This window comes from Felis catus, chromosome E1 (assembly GCF_018350175.1).
Source record: "Felis catus isolate Fca126 chromosome E1, F.catus_Fca126_mat1.0, whole genome shotgun sequence".
Taxonomy (NCBI): Eukaryota; Metazoa; Chordata; class Mammalia; order Carnivora; family Felidae; genus Felis; species Felis catus.
The window spans coordinates 4,998,680-5,018,162 of NC_058381.1; the positions used below are offsets into that span (position 1 = coordinate 4,998,680).

The window sequence follows — 19,483 nt, forward strand, 5'->3', positions numbered from 1 at the left end:
TATTAAGATTTTTTTTTTTCCCCTGAGATTTTGTCTTTTTCTTTTGCTTGGAACATATTCCTTTGTTTTCTCATTTTGCTCGGCTCCCTCTCTTTCTGTGAATTGGCACACACACAGCTTCCCCTCCCAATCTTGAAGGAGTGGCCCTGTGTAGAAGAGGACACTTATCTTTCAAACTTGCCCTAGCTCTTGGTTGTCCCTCGTGCTCGTTAAGGTCAAGGTAGCCTGACTTACCCTTGACAGGTTCCAATTGTTGAGCATGTGCCAAGTGTGTTCCAGATGGAGTGCTCTCAGCACCTAGTTCCAGGTGATTGGAAGCCAGGTCCTCAGGCAGCAGCTTTTAACATACGTACATACGTACAGTCCTATGGAACTGCAGTTGTAGACCCTGTTGACCTCTGGACCAGGAGATCTGGAGGTGTTCCCTGGATGACAGGTGAAAGAATCAGGGCTTCGGACAAGTATATCAGCTCGCTTCTGGGAGGTACCTTCAAGCTGTGGCCACGCCAAGAGAGATTGTGAAGATGATGTCTTTCCGCCCGCATTCCCTGAGCGTATCTTTGTAGCCGCTAAAGGTGTGGCACACCCAAAGCCTATCCCTTAGCCTCAAGTTCCAGGACACGTAAATGGGCCTTTTCCACAGGCAGAATGGGTGTGTGTTTCAGGCTCTGTCTGTGCACTGAGTGCCCGGGCATGCTCTGAACCGTCCTTCTGATTGTTGCAGTCCCATGGGGCCCAGGAACACAGGCCCCTCTGGCCACCAGAGACAGGCGATCAGGAGGTGTTTCCTGAGCGCACGCTTTCCCACCAGCTTTAGCAAGGCTGCTGGAGAGTGTCGAGGGCGGGGCGTGTCCACAGCTTTATTTGATGCAACCCGTGAGTGCTGGGACAGTGCCCGCTCTTGGCTTCGGAGGGTTGGGAAAGAGCCCCGGGGGCAGGGCACACCCATGGTCAAGCCAAATTCTTGATTCCTCCCCACCAGCTCCGCCTTCAAGTCTTCCTCTCCCAGGTGCTCAAGCCAAAACCCTTGGAATCATCTTTGACTTCTTTTCCTCTTCCATAGCTAATCCAGCAACAAACCTGTCGCTTCCACTTTGGAAATCTATTCACAGCGGGGCCACTCCTGTCCACCCTGAGGGTTAGCGCTAAAGCCGTCACCTGGACTGTTGCCTTTGCTGCCTCGGTGGCATCTGGGCTTCCCCCATCTTTCCTCCTCAATTCTGTTTTCCCCACAGTAGCCAGAACTGTTCTAAAGGAAAAAAAAAAAAAAATCAAGACCCTCCTCAGCTCAACACTCTCTAGTGGTGCCAGAAGAAAGTTCTAGGTCTGTGTCCTTCCTACAAGGCCTATGACCTCTCTGAGCTCATGTCCCGCCTCTCTCCCCTTTGCTCATTCTACACCATACCTACTGGGTTCCCCGCTTCCCTCCCACATACCACGCACACCGTCCCCTTTCCCGATGGCATTTCTTCCACACGGATTGTTCTCTCTCTGTGGCTTGATCTCTCCCTTCCTTTAGGTTACCATCAGGGGACACCCTATCCTAAAGACTGTACTCCTCTGTCTGAAATAGTACCCTTCTTCACTTTCTACCCATTTAGCCTGCTTTATTTTTCTCCTAAGCGCTTCTCATTGCTTTATATTGTGTATTTAGTTGTGCATTTTTTAATTTTCTTCCCACTTGAACGTGAGCCCTTTGAGGGGATAGACTTTCTATATTTTACCCACCATTGTATCCCCAGGACCCCCAAACAGAGCCTGGCACACAGCAGGCTTGGCAGTAAAAGGTTCATAGGTTGGATGAACCAGTGAGCAAACACACGGCTCAGTGCTGGCCTAGAAAATGCTCCCACAACCTGACTTCCGTTGCCGTAATTATGGGCCTTTATGGACAAATAGGACAGAATTAAGGGGCGAAGACCTGCTTCTGGTCCCAAAGTTGAGACCTGAGTGGAAAAAACCCCTTTATCCCTTGGGCGGTTTCATCGTGGGTGTGAGTCAGAAGTTGTTTTGCAGAGCTGGAGGCTGGAGTGTCACATGCCCCCAGACATTACTGCCCCTTCCTGCTGAATAGTTTTGACCTCCTGCCCACGCCCCTTCCTCACTTGGCTCCCTGTTTCCGCCTAGGGAGCATTTTTTTTGAAATGACCCTGACACGCCATCACTCAGTGCCTATGCCCCAGGGCACAGGGCTTTCCACGGGCTGCAGGAGAGCACCACTATGCATTTCAGCAGAGTCTGTTAAAAGGCATCCAGCACAAGTCTGCTGGGCGTGCTCTGGAATTAGCTCAGCTTGGATGGCGGCCGGCTGTTCTTATCTCTGCAGACAAATAGAGACGGCCCTGCCTGCCACCTGCAGGAAGTGGTGCTTTTGATCTCTGTGGGGAAACCTGCCTTATAGCTCTTAAAAATTGAATTGTGTTCTGTGTAAGTGTGTTTTTAAGACCTCATAGTCTACGGAAGGAAGCAGGATTCACTTATCAGAAAGGAGATTTGAAGTTACTACAATCAAACAATTATTGAGTGATTTCTTGGTTGATGACGGAGTACTCGTGTGTTAGATAAAGTCCAAATACCTGATAGAAAGCAGCCAGACCAAGAGGGGAGGTTGAGAAACAGGGGCATACAGGGGGGCTGGGTGGGGAGATGGAGGGGGGTGGGGAGGGAGAGGGAGAGTGGGAGAGGGAGAGAGTTAACCCTTCACATTTGGGGAAGAGTAATCCCAAGAGTTCAAGCTGATGACTGGCGTGGGAAGTACGTAGCTTCTGTGCCTAGTTGGTGAGCTGGCAGCTAGGGGCAGAGTGAATCTTGCTCCCTCCTTCCTTGATTTTTCGTCCTTTGCGTCCAGCCTATCTGGGAAGAACATAATTGGCTAGAGAGGCTTTGGCAGCAGCTCGACCCAGCTACCAAGCAGCAGCCTGGGATGGACAGAAAGTTGGGTCCCCTCGCGAATGACCGGTGTTTCCCCTGAAATCTCAGAGGCGACATGACTTGTCTACAGAGTGCGTGGAGGGCAGAGTCCCTCTGGAAGCCTATCTCCCACATGCCCTAGCTTCCCTCCCCCTGCCCACAAACAGACACACTTGAGATTTTTCAAACCACACTCCCTGTGGGGAAGGAGAGAAGGGGCGATTCTCCAGGGACCACTGTCCGGGGTGGGGGGCACGGAAGGGGATCAGGTGGCTGGGACTCCAGGTGCATCACCCCACACCCCATCTCCAATCAGAGAAGCTCCATTTGGCTTTGTTTTCCATACCGTGGATCTGTAGAATATATTAACTGAAAAAAGAGGTGTGCAGCAAATGCGGATTTAGGGTACGTTAGAAAGGGCAGTTGGTACGGACAGACTGAAAACCGGAGTGCCTCAGAACACAGATTCTGGAACAGCGCTCCGTGGGTTCAAATCCCAGCTAAGCCCCATACTCGTTTTACTTCCTGGTCTGTAAAGCGGCTATAGGAAAACAGAAGGACCCCATGGCGCTGGGAGTATTAAATGAGTGGAAATATGGAAAGCATTTAGAAAAGGCACATTCCATGGCAGACACTCAATAAACGGGAGCTGCTTTTAAGTCTAGGTGGGGAACCCACGTTCGATTAAGCAGCTGTTGCTTTGCTTATCATTTGGGAAATCAGAAAGCCCTTTGATGACGAGTTCTCCCTACCCAAACACTTCACTCTTTAGTATTGATGCCTGGCCAAGTTAATGAAGGCATTGTACCGAGTTAGCCTTTGTGGTTGGAGGAGAGACAAAACACTGTGTGGGCTCAAGAAGTTAAGTAAACCGGGGGCGGGGTGGTTATCGTGAGAATGGCACAGGCACCAAGAGAAGACAGAAATCCCAGAGCGGGACCAGGGTGGGCTCCTGAACCCGGGACCCAGGATGGTAGGATTCCCAGAGCCCGGAGATGGAAATGAGTCTGGGATCCACAGCAGCTTCGGGGCTGGGTTTGGCAGTAACGGCCCATCGTTAATGTGGGTTCGGCTACTTCAGTGTCCATTCATTCTCACGCCCCTCGCTGGCTTACTCAGCTGCTCTGTTTCTTCTCTGTATCACCCTGCCGATCTCCGGACCCCCACCTCCCTCTCCTTGTTTTGCTCTCCTCCCATAGCTGATACAGCACCGTCACCCTGGTGGATTCCGGAGAGAGCACAACTGACTGGTCCAGCTCCCTCTACTGGCCTAGACTCTGGTCTTTGGAGCTTGCCAGCCCAGGATTGGCTCTTCGTGGGTCACCTGATCACCACTGTCCAATCAGCTTTGGCGGAGCTGGGATGTTGGTGGGGGGGGGGGTGTTGAGGAACAGAGGATGGAAAGGTCACCCAGAACCAAACCTGGAGGTGGGGGGGGAGGGTAATCAGGAGGGCTCTTGGGGGGGGGGGGGCGGGGGGAGGGCACTTGTCCCAAGACCGTCCGCAGGGCAGGCCCCCGAGACTGACTTCCCTACTGCCGAATTGCCTTCATTATTAAGAACAATGAAGCGGGAAGGTCTGCCCGTCTCCCTCTAGGGAGGGATCCCTGTTTGAATTTCTTCTGCAACCAAGGCACCTCCACTCAATGGGCAACCTCATTACTTCATTTCAAGCCAAGTGCTCTGGAGGAAATAAACAGCCCCGAGTGTGGGGTTTGCACACCCAGACACCCGATGGCTCAGGGAGGCAGAGCTCCAGTTTCTTCCCTGATGTGGAAGGAAACCAACTTATCCAAGACAAATCTCTGAGGAAGCAGAATTCCCAAGTCTTTGCAGCAGCTGCATTTTGTTTCTGTTTACTCTTGACTGCCTCAATTTAGGTAGCGTGGTACAAGAATGAAATAAACCAAAAGGTTTATTTGACCTCAGAGTACCCAAAATTGCATCAATGGATTCCATAAATAACGAGATGGCCCAAAGTTGATCTGATGGGCAACTCCTCATTTCCGCTTTGCATCTTCTTGCTCCCTGCTTGGAAATACCAGCCTGGGACTGCAGCAAACGCTCAGAGGCACTGTCATCCGCCTCTCACCCCAAAAGAAGGGTAGAAGAAGAGGGTGCGTTCAGCAGAAGGCAACAGATAGTTTTTGAGCATCTCCTGGGTATCAGGCAGTGGAGGTAGACTGGTGTAGCAAACAAAACAGAGAAAAGACCCCGTTCTAGAGGGGAAAACAGACAACATGATGAGCAAGAGAAACAGATGGTTTCTGTACGTCCATGCAAGGACTTTGGCTTGACTCTTAATGAGACCGGAAGTCACAGGAGGGTTTGGGGCAAAGGACTGATGTGGTTGGGCTTCCATTTTAAGAGTCACTCAGGGGGCGCCTGGGTGGCTCAGTTGGTTAAGCGTCCACTTCAGCTCAGGTCATGATCTCACGGCTTGTGAGTTTGAGCCCCGCATCAGGCTCTGTGCTGATAGCTCGGAGCCTGGAGCCTCTTTGGATTCTGTGTCCCTTTCTTGCTCAGCCCCTTACCTACTCATGCTCTGTCTCTTTTTCTCTCTCTCTCTCTCTTAAGAATAAATAAAACATTAAAAAAAAAAAGAGTCACTCAGGCTGCTGTGTTGAGAATAGATTGTCCCATCCTGCTGGCGGCAGTGACCGTCGAGAGCCTATGCCAGTAATCCAGGCAGAGGTCTATCTTTAGGTATGCTGTTACATCATCGCCTGGACATGAGGTGTTCACAAACAAAAATCCCTTATTTCCCAAGCTGTCAAGCCAGAAGAGGAACCGTCTCCCCTCTCATATCCTCACGATTAGATTCACTGGTATCAGCTCAGAACTCTTGGCCCCCTCAGCTGCCCTGGGGAGAGGTGGAAGTAAGCAGGAAGGGGACGAGAGCAGTGGAGTAGGAAGGTACTTACCTCCTCTAGTCTCAACATAGCTGGTGGGGAGACTCTTAAAATGGGAGTCAGGTCATGGCAGTCCTTTGCCTGAAACCTTCCGAGGCTTCCTATTGACTCAGAGTCAAGCCAAAGTCCTTCATTTCAGACACAAATCACCGAAGTTCCAGAGAATTCTGGAGGGGAATACTCTTCCTGCATCTACAAGTTCCCTTTTCACTAGTTGGGGCTCATGGTGATCGAGTAATGGTCAGTGTCCGTCCACACAGCTAACCCTCACTCTTTCCCGGTGGCTGGCTGACCTCAGAGTGGGGTGCTGAGGCCAGCTAACTTTTGAGGAGAATGTCTGAAATGACTCAACTATAGGATTTGAAAACTGAAAGAGACATAACCTAGCCCATCCCCAGCCCCCAACTCATTCTACAAATGGAGAAACCAAGACCTAAAAGGAGGAAGTGCCCTGTGCACTGAATGACTTCATTCAGTGACGGGGTGGCCGCTGGACCTCCTCTGGACACGATGGCCCAGCTCCGTGCCAAAAACTTCTCGAGATAGGACAGGCACCTGTCTTCCCCATGAATCCCATCTGCCTCACAAACTCCCTTCTCTGAGTGAGAACCATAATGCTCTCCTCAAGAGCGGATTCATTCTTCCCCCTACCCATGTGTCCATCCATCTATCCATCATTCATTTCTAGTGGGTCTTCATATCTTCCTTTCCCTTCCAACACTGGGATTTTCCTGTATTTCATTTATTCTCCAGTCTCCCCATGGGGCTTGGGTAGGATTGACCCCACCCCCAGCTCCACCCATGCCCTTGACCACAGGGATGGGTTCAGAGAAAGGAATGTCCCCTCCCTCCAAAACATATGCTACTGTTATTGGAAGTGACTTGCTTTCTTCTCCTGGACTCTATGGCGATGGTGTGAGGCCATGACATGTTGTCCCCAGAGTTTCTGGGCCACCACGAGGAGCCTAAAGATGACACTAGCACCACACAAGACAGGAGAAAGAGACATAAAGACCAAGGTTGATTAGGTCCTGGATGAGTTACTGGATCAAGTCTCATTTGAAGTTAGAATTATTTTTGAATATCCAAGATTTTTTAGCTAAATCATTCTTTTTTTTTTTTTTTTTTTTTTTTTTTTGCTTTAGCCGGTTGTAATTGGGTGCTTAATTGGGTACTTTAATTATGTTGCTTGCAACCCAGGGAATCCTGACTGGTTCACCAGCTAACATTTATGGAGTGATTGCCATGTGCTAGCTCTCTGCTCAGTGAGTACCAGTGAGCCTGGTGGAGTCTGGTGTGCCGGAGAGCAAAATTTGCCCCTCCCAGAATGTATCTTTTTGGCAGGTGGATTTTTTTAAGGCTATTTTGAAGAAACAGAAAACTCGATAGGTGTTTCTTTCTCCCTCCCCCTAACTGCCTAAAAGAATTTGGATAGAAGACATGCTCCCGGAAGGGTGCTATCACTATAGAATATACTAGAGTAGAATATGAACTAGGTATTGCAGGGAGGAGCCTAGCAAGGCTGGTTTGATCAAAATCCCATGTCCCAGTGTTTCTGGATGGCCCAGCAGCCATTTGTTTACCAAACATTCATTTTTTTCCATTCTTTCTGTGAATAGCCTTTCTTGCCTTTGTAGTCCCAGACCCCTGCCCCCTTCTCCTTAGTCCAGAATGACATATACACCTCATTTTGAGTGTCTTTGGAATCTCTAATGTTTATGTGGATTCCCTATGCACATCAATACGTTTTTATTTTCTTCGGTTAATCTGTTCTCACGTCAGTTCTTAGACCAGCCAGAAGAATCTTGAGGGGTAGAGGAAAATTTTTCCTCCCTGATGGATGCTGTCCACAGGGAGCAGACACTCATTGGAAAGGCAGACAATTGTATAAGCAATTATAATGAAGCATGGCCATCCTGTTGTTAAAAAACCATACAAACAAAAAACCAGGGTGGATGGTGTGATCAGCCCTATTTTTTTTTTAAAAATGGTATTTTCAGATCTTTATGTGTGCATCTGCATAGAAAATATGTTAGAGAGGTATGATCATCGAGTGCTGTGGCAATACAATCTGTTTCCTTCTGTACACTTTGCTTTTTCTCCCCGCCAGTGAACCTTAATTACTCTAATAACCAAGACGGGAAGTGCTATTAGAATCAAGATGGTAAGCATAATAAATGTTATGCTGGGAGAGGTGCCGGACGCCCTTAGAACACTTAGCAGGGACTTGCCTTAGGCAGCAAGAAGCGTAACTATGCAGGGAGCCCTAGAGAAGGCTCAGTGAGGCTCTTTTGTGCACAGAGACCTGCCTGCCTCTGCCTATACGAGCTGACCCTCTGCAAAGTCCTGGGAGCGCGAGCTGGCCAGGGAACCCAGCCCCCGCCCCCTCCTCAGGCTGTCTGCATCGTGGGTCCCCTGGTCTGGCCAGGAAGGGCCTTTCCCCAGCTCGGGTTCCTGCCTTGCCCAGCCGAGAGCTGATTACTGGAAACACAAGATGCTTTCCTCTCAGGTCTCCAGAAGCTGAACATTAAGAAACCATTGCAAATAGAGCAATTACTCAGAATGAGCATTAGTGTCCTATTAAAAAGAGGCAGCTGGCATGGCTGTAACCTCTAATTCAACAGCATTTCCTGAGAACCACGTTAATGCGATTGGAGCTAATTCCTTCCTCGATGCCCTGGGGGTCCTGTCCAGGCTCCTGGCTCTCAGTCTCTGCAGATGCACAGGAATCCTTCACTCCTTTTCCTGGAGGGAGTGGCCTGGAGGCCCAGGCCAGGCAGGAAGCAGGCAGCAAACTGCTGTTGATTGTCCACTCCTATGCTTGACATTGGGCTAGGGGCTGAGGGGTGGGGCTGGGGGGGAGGGGACCTATGCTTATTAAGTCTCAGTAAGCGCCTTTGAGGCATTTGACATGTGTCTAAAGAGTTGGGACAGGGGCGCCTGGGTGGCTCAGTCAGTTAAGCCTCTGACTTCGGCTCAGGTCATGATCTCACAGTTAGTGGGTTCGAGCCCCTCGTCGGGCTCTGTGTCGACAACTCGGAGCCTGGAACCTGCTTCAGATTCTATGTCTCCCTCTCTCTCTGCCCCTCCTCTGCTCATTCTCTCTCTCTCTCTCTCTCTCTCTCTCAAAATTAAATAAACATTAAAAAAAAAATTTAAAAATGCTGGGACAACTGTGCTAAGGAACGAAAGATTTGAAGAACCGAATGAGACCGAACATATGTGCTCATCAGGCTATCCATTCTGGGTGTTGGGGATGAACTGTGAATAAGACACCTGCTGAGTGCAGGGTGCCGGTGAGAGAATAAAAGGGGAGTGGGGTGGGCACTGACCCAGCCTGGGGTTCCTGGAAAGGCTTACTGGACAAGAGGAGATCCGAACAATGAGCAGGGATTAACAAAGAGAAGGAGGAGCCTAGCAGGCAGAAGTTGTTGGATTGGTTCTTCCTTTGGGGTGGGGGCTGTCCTGTGTGATGTAGGATGGTTAAGTAGTGTCCTGGGCCTTTACCCACTAGATGCTAGTAGCACCTCCTAGTCATGACAATCAAAAATGTCCCCAGAGGTGGCTAAATGCCCCCCCCCCCCGAGGGAGGGCAGAGAGGCAAATATTCCTGGCTGAGAACCCCAGATTTCAGTGGTTCTAAAAAGCAGAGCATTTCTCTGCTTCCCTTGGGGACTTCACCCCAATGAACAAATGCCACCAAACGTCTCCCAGCGTCTCTGAGCTGGTGGCCTTGCCATCATCATCTTGCCTCACCAGACAGGATGGAGTGCCCATCCCTCTCTCTCCCCTCGAGGGAGGGACTGGTGGCCATCGTTTCTTTCCAGGGCATCCCGGGCATCTCACTTTCCCCACTTTCCCAGATCGACAGCCTGACTGTGTGTGTGGGGGGGGGGGGGCGGGGGCGGGGAGAAAGCCCTCAGTGCAGGTGATGGTCCAGGGGAGGCCTAATCTGGTCCCACCACAAACTCCTGGAGCAGAGAGCAGGCACAGGCTCCTGAGCCCTGGTGAGCACAGCCCCTTCCCATAGGTGCTCAGAGAGATGGTTCCCTAGCAACTGCACAGGTACCTGCATCCCTGGGGGTGGGTGGGTACGGGGCGGGGGGTGGCACACAAAGGGCAGAGGAAACAAAGGGTCTTTCCACGCTCACTGTGGGGCACTGTGCGTGTTTGCTCCAGGGAGCTGCGGGCCCCCCTGCTGGCCCTCCTCGCTGGGAGACAGCCATCTGCTTCTGCCCTTCCCACTGGGGCTGTTCCCTGCAGAGGCCCTGAGACAGGAGCCTGGGGAGCTGTCCTGGGTCCATCTCAGAAAGAGCTACAAGATTTAAATCCACCCACTCGCTCACTCAGTGGGTATATTTTGTGCCTCTATCTACCATGTATGTTTATCACGCAACTAATATGTATATGTCTCTGGAAATATCAAGGTGGTTGACACAGGAATCCAACATGCCGTGCAGCAGTGTGGAGCTTAACACACAGATCTTGGGGCACCTGGGGGGCTCAGTCGGTTAAGCATCCAACTTTGGTTCGGGTCATGATCTCAGGGTTCGTGGGTTCGAGCCCCGCATCGGGCTCTGTGCTGATGCCTCAGAGCCTGGAGCCTGCTTCGGATTCTGTGTCTCCCTCTCTCTTTGCCCCTCCCCTGCTCACACTCTGTCTCCCTCTCTCAAATATAAATAAACATTAGAAAATTAAAAAATAAATAAATAAAACACGGATCTTGGGGGCACCTGGGGGGCTCAGTTGGTTGAGCGTCCGACTTCGGCTCGGGTCATGATCTCGCAGTCTGTGAGTTCGAGCCCCACATCAGGCTCTGTGCTGATGCCTCAGAGCCTGGCGCCTGCTTCAGATTCTGTGTTTCCCTCTCTCTCTGCCCCTCCCCTGCTCACACTCTGTCTCCCTCTCTCAAATATAAATAAGCATTAGAAAATTTAAAAAAATAAATAAATAAAACACGGATCTTGGGGGCACCTCGGGGGCTCAGTCAGTTAAACGTCTGACTCTTGATCTTGGCTCAGGTCATGATCTCATGGTCAGTGAGACTGAACCGTGCATCGGGCTCTGCATTGACAGGGCAGAGTCTGCCTGGGATTCTGTCCCTCCCCTGCTTGTGTGCTCTCTCTCTCTCAAAATAAATAAATAAACTTTAAAGAAAAAATTTAAAAAAATAAAACACTCACGGGAAAGCTAAAGGGCATTGTGAATATCCCATAAAATACGAGCACACGGAAGGAATCGCCAGGCAGTCTGTGATGCAGGCAGGTGGAGCGCGGGGGGAGGGGGGGTGGCCCGTAGGGTGTCGTCAATGTGGGAGACATTTGGCAGCCTTGCAGTCCAGTACAGAGCAACGTCCCGTTTTACAGATGAGGAGAGTGGCGGTCAGGGAAGTGACCAACGTCCCCAAGCACATGTCTGCTGTGAACGGCATTGAGGGCTTTGACAAGTCAAGGGTTTGTCCGTCTCTTCTATCAGCCCCACTGGCTGCCTCCAGGTTACTCCCAGACCCCAGCCAGAGAATGTGCCCCCCCACCGGCCCCGGGCACCAGGGCTGAAGCTGGGACTTGGAACTTGGGACTGACCTGACCTGATGTGTTGTGTTTCCCGATAGTGGCACTCCGGAACCCACCTAAGGGACTGGCAAGTTTGTGGCTGGGTGTGGCTGGGCGCGGCTGGGTGAGGGCAGGTGAGTCACCTTGGGCAAAGAAACTCATCCCAGAATGATCTGTTTGGGGACACGGACCGGTAGCTTCCTTTCTGACTCTGTCCGTCCCTATACGTCAGCTGCACCGAGGACGTTATGCGTCTCTTCCCGAGGGGCTGGCCAGCGAGGCCAGCTATGTGTTTCTCCCACCACCTCAGAGCTAACAGACCATGCACGGCTCAGGCTCAGGCAGTTTCCTTCCACCCAGAATGCAAATGGCATTTGCGCTGCCGGCTCTTCTGATGCACCTGGTGTGTCCTCCCTTTTGGCCCCATTTGGGCCCCAGTGAGAGGGAAAGGTCAAATGGACCTTGTCCAAGCAGTGGGGGCCTCCTCCCCGCCCGCCCCCCCCCGCCCCCCGCCCTGGGCTGGGCAGCCCCACCAGGGGATCCTTCAAAAGTCCAGCAAAGGGCCTTTTAAGAGGTGTGAACAGTGGTGAAACCGTTTTTTTTTTTTCCCCAATTTTTTTAATGTTTATTTATTTTTGAGAGAGAGACAGCATAAGCAGGGGAGGGGCAGAAGGAAGGGAGGGAGGCACAGAATCCAAAGCAGGCTCCAGGCTCTGAGCTGTCAGCACAGAGCCCGACGCGGGGGTCGAACTCAGGAACCACGAGATCATGACCTGAGCCGAAGTCAGACGTTCGACCGACTGAGCCACACAAACACCCCGGTGAAGCCACTTTCTTAACCATGGAGCAAACACGTTGTGATTAAATTGCAAAGAGCAAAATCTCTGGCTCACTCTTGGAATCCAGCAGAAAGTATGGCCGGGAGGAAGATTTACCCTGGGGAATAGCCAAGTAATACATATTGTGTAGTTTAGAGTATGAGTGGAGGGGGTGGGGGACAAGGCAAGGAGGGTTGTCTTTGCCTCCAGCTACCTCCCCACCCCCCATTCCCCAGCCAGGTGTCTTGCAGAGGAAAGACTCAGGAATTCTCACCTCCCTGGGTTGTGTTTATTTGCAACTTGGTATAATTGTTGGTCTCAGTTGGGCTGATCTTCCTCTAAAAGGAGGAATTATGGGAGTTAAGGTGGGGAAGGGGTGGAGAAACCACTGAAGGGAGCTGTGCTGACAGCTCAGAGCCTGGAGCCTGCTTCCGACTCTGTGTCTCCCTCTCTCTCTGCCCCTCCCCTGCTCGTGCTCTGTCTCTATTCTGTCTCTCAAAAATTAATAGACGTTAAAAAAAGACTTAAAATACAGATGCTAGGCCCCATCCCCAGGTGCTGATCCAGTAGGGACAGGGGAGGGGCTGAAAAAGTTCGAGTCTAATGGCTTCCCAGGTGATAACGGCCACACTCTGAAACCTACTGCAATAAAGCAGAACTTCTCAACCTGGGCACTGTTGATATTTTAGGCTGGATGATTCTTTGTTGTTGCGGGGGAGAGGGGGCTCTCACATGCACTGTCTCCAGACATTGCCACGTGTCCCGTGGGGGACACCATCACCTGGGTTGGGAACCACTGCTCTAGACGCTGCCCTGGGGGTGGGGGTTGGGGGGGGACTCTGTGGGAGACTTGGCAGGTCCACTAACCCTACTTTGCAGCCCACTAACTATTTTGATTTTGATTTTTGAGAGAAATCGAGAGCTCAAGTGAGAGAGGGGCAGAGAGAGGGAGGGAGAGAGAGTTCGGACCCCGACACGGGGCTCAAACTCGCAAACCTCCAGATTGTGACCTGAGCCGAAGTCAGATGCTTAACCGACTGAGCCACCCAGGCGCCCCCTCACCAACTGTTTTTATACCTAAAGACCTGTTGGGACATGGCCCAGCCCATTCTTCGGCTTGCTGTGTATGCTGCTTTCTTGCTAGAATAGCAAAGTTGAGTAGTTGTGGTTCTCGAAATCTGAAACATTTGCTATGTGGCCTTCGACAGGAAACGTTTGCTGACCTCTGTCCAGACCCTTGAAGGGGCCTGGTGGACTGCGTGGGGGTGGGATACCCCAGGCCTGTGCCTCCCCACCCCCACCCCACCCCCCCACCCCCGCCGGCCCCCTGCCCTGCCCTGCCGGATGTTAAAGAGGCAGGGCCGGAGGCGAAGGGGGCTTCTGGGCACAGACCGCCTGGCGCACGGGGCCTCCAGGCTGCAGCTGGACGAGGGGGTTTCTGCTCAGAGCTCCTGGTGTCGGGCTTTCCTGCACCTGCCAGCCAGGCACCGAGGCCCCGGGCAAGATGGGGGCCGGGCTGGGGATTTTCCACTGCTGTGTGATTCGTGACCAAACTGTGCTCGCCTCACCCGGACCAGACCTGGCTTCTGCTTAGCCACCAAGTAAACAGGAGCCCTGCCCACAGCCCCGAGGGAAGGGACCAGAAAGGCAGATTCTGGGGTCACCAGGCCACGCAGTGCTGTGCGTACTCAGCATTTGGGTCTGGTGCTTCGGTGGGAGAGGGACATTGGAGCCACCGCTGGGCAGGAGGAAGGATCCCTGGATCCCTCATTCGCTCGTTCACTTGGTTCCTGCAGGGCCCGTGGAGTGCGAGGCACCCTATGGAGGACACAGTGAATACACTGTGCTTGCCTGGAGGAGACAGTAAAGCCAGGACCCTCGGGAAGCCCAGGGGCGGTGGGAGCACAGAGGAGCCAATTAACATAGTCCCCGGGGGGGCCAGAGAGGGCTCTCAGAAAAGACCCCTGGTACCTGTTTATGAGCCCTGACTCTACTCGGCCGAGGTGGCAGCTTCCGTCCCTGTGCCTGGTCCCCCTCCTCCCCCTTTCTCCTGACCGTCACAGCCTCTCTGTCCCCTCTGTAAAGGGTGGTGGTAGCTCGGAATGCAGACGGTTCCGGTGGATCTCTCGGTGTGGGGGCGGTCCGGGACCATTCCGAATCTCATCTCCAACCTTTCCTGCCTGCCCTAGCGCCAAGCTGAGCCCCAGGTTCCCAGCAGGTGGAGGGACGGGTGGCAGCCTGACACCAGTGGAGACGAAGGGCTCGGGGAGATGTTCTTTACATCTGATCAGGACCTCGCAGTTTGCAACGCCTTTGAGACGGTGGCGCCTGAATGCCGCGGACATTGGGAGACCCGCAGAGTGGGTGCCATTTAGCAGTCAGAGCTCTTTGGTGGTAAGCGACCGAAAACGGCTTTGGCTAGCCTAACCAAAAAGGACAGGGACAGGGAGCTCACTGATTTAGCCGGAAACCGCAGGACCGGCCCTCTGAAAGGGCCCTCCAGAGCAGGAACGTGACTCTGTCCGGGGCGGCCCTACGGAGTGAACGGTCCTGCGTGCCTCTGCCCGCAGCTCCGATCCCGGAGACAGTGTCCGATGGCTTAGCTTAGGGCAGGTGGCTCACGTCTCAGGCTAACCCCCGTCAGGCCTCCCTGATCAGAGTGTCCGGCCCTTAGCTCATTTTCTGCACCTGGTCTGCTTCCGCTGGGAGCCAAATCGGCATCTCCCCGCTGTCCCCCAGCTCGGGTCATGGCACCATCGTCCTCCTACTCACCCACCCGGCAACGGGGAGCCTGTCCTCTTCTTGGTCAGGCCTCCAGCCGGCGCTGGCTTTCCTGATCTTGCCTGGAACTTCTCCTCTCTGTTCTGGTGAGCACCGCTGAGGTTTGGGCCCTTAGCATCTCTCCTGTAGATGGGCCTCAGGCTTGTCCCGAAGGGTCTCTCCTCCGCTCTTGTCCACATTCAACCAGCAGCAGAGGGGTCTTTGACGATACTGCATATCTAATCATATAGCATTCTTTTTATTTTTTATTTTAGAGTGAGAGAGAGAGAGAAAGGGCAAGTGGGGAAGGGCAGAGACAGAGAACCCCAAGCAGGCTCCGCACTCAGTGTGGAACCTGACCTGGGGCTCGATCCCACGACCCTGGGATCATGACCTGAGCCAGAATCAAGAGTCGAATGTTCAGCCAGCTGAGCCTCCCGGGTGCCCCGATCATACCATTCTTTTTAAAAAGCTTCAAACCACGTTTCTACCCATGACCATGGATTTTAAACTTCTGTACCTTGACCTACAGTAAGACATTTATTTTACTGGGACGCCTGGGTGGCTCAGTCGCTTAAGCATCTGACTCTTGATTTCAGCTCAGGTCATGATCTCATGGTTTGTGGGTTTGAGCTCCACATCGGGCTCTGTGCTGACAGCTCGGAGCCTGCTTGGGATTCTCTCTCCACACCACTACCCTCCCCCCCCCGCCCCTCCCCTCCTCACGCTTTCTCTCTCTGTCTCTCAAAATAAATGAACTTTAAAAAAAAGTTTTATTTTACATTGCAATTGATTTTAGAACACACTTATTTCTGTAAGTGAAGCAGAGTTTCCAAGAACTGATACTTAACCTGAGTTTCTCTTCTACATCACGTTTTAAAACTTCTGGCCATGACCCGCTAAACTGATTGCATGACCCAGGAGTGAGCCGTGATCTGTTTGAAAACACTGGCTGAAAGAGAAAGCAGGACCCCCTTGGATTGGCTTGGACGGCTGCTGGCTAACCCAGACCCTGCCCACCTCCCAGGCCTCACCCTGTTCTGGCTTCCTGTCAGTCTCGGTTTCTTTGAGTTCCTTTATGCCTCCATGCTGGGCCTCACTGCAGTGCTTTGGGCTCATCCCATACCCTCTGCCCGAATTGTCCTCCTCCTCCTCCTCACCTCCCCCACCCCACCTCATTCTTCAAGACTCCGTTTTTCCCTGTGGGTTAGATCCAAGCCTCCTCTGTGCCCTCAGAGCAACTTGGGCAAGGTACTGGCATCTGCTGGGGTGTCTATGCGAGTCTGGGGACCACCTGCCTCAGTGTCATGTGTATTTCCAGACCCCATCATCGGCGGATGGGGTCCAGGTCTTTAAAGAGTGGCGAATGTGCAAGTTTGCTTACCTGCCCCGGTTGGTTCTTACGCACGATAAAGTCAGTATTTGACATTGGCCGGTCTGCAGGCTCGAGGTTCCTCCAGGCTACAGGCAGTCTCACCCTGTGGTAATGGCTGTCCAAGATCTCACCCCTATGTTTGGGGGGCTCCCTGCCATAGTGTCCTGGTGGGAGACAAAGCCCACAGAAGCTGCAAGGTCTCAACTGTCCTCCCAGCCCCCTGGCAGCAGGGACGTGGCAAGTGGCTTTGATTCAACCAACCAGCCCCACCCACCTGGGACTCTGAATCAGGAGCTGGCGACCCAGAGAAGCAGGGAGGGGGCAGAATGCATTTAGGCGATGGCACCTGCAGGAGGCCAGCTGGGAGCCCAGTATGTGGGGGACAGAAGCCACACGACCGGCTCTTTGGCATGATTTTGGTCGGGCCTGCCTGTTAGCCGCCCATTTCCCAGAACCTGACTCTCGAGTGTTTGTGGCCATTGTGGCACCCACGCGATAGCCTCCCAATTAATTACTTTTTTCTCCTTATATCGACCTGGGTTGACTTCTTCTCCCACTTGCACGCACGAACCCTCCCAGACGCTCCGGGCCCCTCGCAAGCAGGAAGTGCTCACTGGCACAATGGACCCACCCCTCTGGGCTCGAAGCTGTTGTCCCCTCTTCTCCGTCATGCCCACGCCTGGTCCTCACCCTGAGCACCTAGCAGCCAGCTCCTGACCTTGGCCAGCTCTCCAGCCAGTGAGGCCTGACGTGGGCAGAGACACGGCTGTGTTTCTTCCTTAGGGACACGGAGTGAATGCCAGTGGTCCTCGGCGATGGCCCGTGATTAGGGGCGTGACCAGGGCGCAGGCTGGTGTGGGGGGCAGGGGGAGTGCTGGTCTCACTGGGCCACGGGTAACGGATTCAAGCTTTCACTGTTCTCACGCGAAGCACAGAAAAGCAGCAACTAGAATGTTCTCTGGCATGGGCTTGCTAACAAAGTGTATCCGACAGTCCCCTGGGGGTAGGGATTCTGGTGGGGAAAACACCTGTTTTCTGATGATCATCTTCCCACTTCTAAAGACCCCAACCAGCCAGCTGAGGTCAGTGAATAAGGCTTAGGGGTTGGTCAGGGGCGCCCCGGGGGGCTCTGTCGGTTGAGCATCCGGCTTCGGCTCAGGTCACGATCTCGCTCGGTTTGTGAGTTCGAGCCCCGCGTCGGGCTCTGTGCTGACAGCTCAGCGCCTGGAGCCTCCTTCAGATTCTGTGCCTCCCTCTCTCTCTGCCCCTCCCCTGCTCATGCTCTGTGTCTCTCTGTCTCTCAATAATAAGTAAACGTTAAAAAAATTAAAAAAAAAAAAAAAAGACTTAGGGGTTGGTCAGAAAGACGAAGCCAGTGGGGCTGACGAGCCTAGGACACAGCTGCACAATGTCCTGTGGTCATAATGGACGGTGGTGGAGTGACGAGGACGGGAATAGCATTAACCCTGCCTGTCAGGCTCTGGCAGGAAATGGAAAACACCCTCAAGTGGAGCTACCGAAGAGACCTTAGTAAACATTGTAAAGACCTTCACCAAGATGTGGGCCACAGCAAGAGAAGCCAGTGAGAGGCGACGTCGTTGGGGAAGCAACAGGACAAGGAAGGGCAAGGAGAGGGCCCTGCAACTAGAAGCCGGAGAGGGTGGTGCTGGGAGAGCCGCCCGGAGGGCTGGGCCCCGGCCTCCAGCAGAGGGACTCGGCATGGCCACCAGGCAGGGAGGAAGCTACCTCTCTCTCCCCCTGCCCTCCAGCTTCCTGTCGGCACTTCTCGGCGCCTGAACCCAACTGGAAGCCAGGGGGCAAGACAAGGGGGTCCTTGATGTGTCCGTGGGGATCTTGCTTCTGGAGGACAGAGTGGGGTGGAAGAGAGAGGACAGTGGATGTCACGCACATAAATAACAGACGGAGCAGCTCAGGTAATTCTCGGGAGAGGCTTGGGTCCTGGCATCACCCCACTGTCCAGAGAGGTAACGTGACGTTCAGCAACTCGTCCAGTATCGGCGTGAGGGTAGCTGCAGTTCAGACCCAGGCCGTACGAAGCCAGACTGTGCTCTCTGAACCGCCAGGCCGAGCCACCCAATAAGGGAGCCACTAGCTACACCTGGCTATTTAAATATAGATTGGTTGAGGGGCGCCTGGGTGGCTCAGTCGGTTGAGCGGCCGACTTCGGCTCAGGTCACGATCTCGCAGTCCGTGAGTTCGAGCCCTGCGTCGAGCTCTGTGATGACAGCCCAGAGCCTGGAGCCTGCTTCAGATTCTGTGTCTCCCTCTCTCTGACCCTCCCCCGTTCATGCTCTGTCTCTCTCTGTCTCAAAAATAAATAAACGTTAAAAAAAAATAAATTTAAAAAAATAAATATAGATTGGTTGATATTAAACAACATCCAGACCCACGGATTTCCCCTTGAGCTGTATTTCAAACGGCTCACTCCCTACGTGCGGCTGGTGGCTGCTGTAGAGGACAGCAGAGATAGAGAACACGTCCAGCCTCTACATTCTGTGGGAGAGCCCCCCAGTCGACCTGGACATGTTGATCTGCACCGTTTCAGCCCCCTTGTCCCTCGCAAAACACACTCCGTCGGTAGCTCTGGTGTCCCCGGGCTGAAAAGGACGTTGGAGATTTCATGGACCTTTGATGGCTGCCAAGTGGATAATGTAGCCTCAAGCACAGCTCAAAAGAGATAAATCTGAGGTCGTTTTATAAAGGCCGAGCCCTTTTTCGCATTCCAAGCTCCCTCTGCTGTCCTGCCCTCTCCCGTCGAAAGAGCAAGGACACCCCATAGTAAGCAGCAGCCCTTCTATCAAAAGAGACAGGAGGAATGGCTGGCGTATCAGGCAATCTGCTCTCCACCCCATTTCCGAGATACTTGTCCTCGGGGCTTGTGAGATGCTGGTTTCCCAGCGATAGATAATACAGCATCTTCCCATCAGCTCCCGGGAGACCGTTCGGGAGACCGTTCGCTGGATTTAACGATGCCCAAATCTTGACATCGATACGTTATCTCCTAAATGTCTCGCATTTGCAGATGAGATAAATCCAACGTGCCAAGTAGGCCAAAGGTGAAGCCTGGCTCCGTCTAGACTGCCGGGACATCTTAAAAGGGAATGTGGGTCAGTGTCAGACGACCCTCCCTCCTCCG

The 19,483-nt window shown here is 52.9% G+C and overlaps 1 protein-coding gene and 1 long non-coding RNA gene across 4 annotated transcripts in view; one reads left to right on the forward strand and one right to left on the reverse strand.

Moving 5' to 3' along the window:
- Positions 1-19,483, forward strand: part of ADPRM (ADP-ribose/CDP-alcohol diphosphatase, manganese dependent) — a 578,681-nt gene that overhangs the window by 322,938 nt on the left and 236,260 nt on the right. The gene's annotated exons all lie outside the window — the stretch shown is intronic.
- LOC123382118 lies at positions 12,096-17,557 on the reverse strand. Its single transcript, XR_006590024.1, has 5 exons — positions 16,336-17,557; positions 15,803-15,903; positions 14,968-15,190; positions 12,466-12,527; positions 12,096-12,309 (listed from the first exon to the last, which is right to left on the reverse strand). It is a non-coding gene; the product is annotated as an uncharacterized LOC123382118 (long non-coding RNA).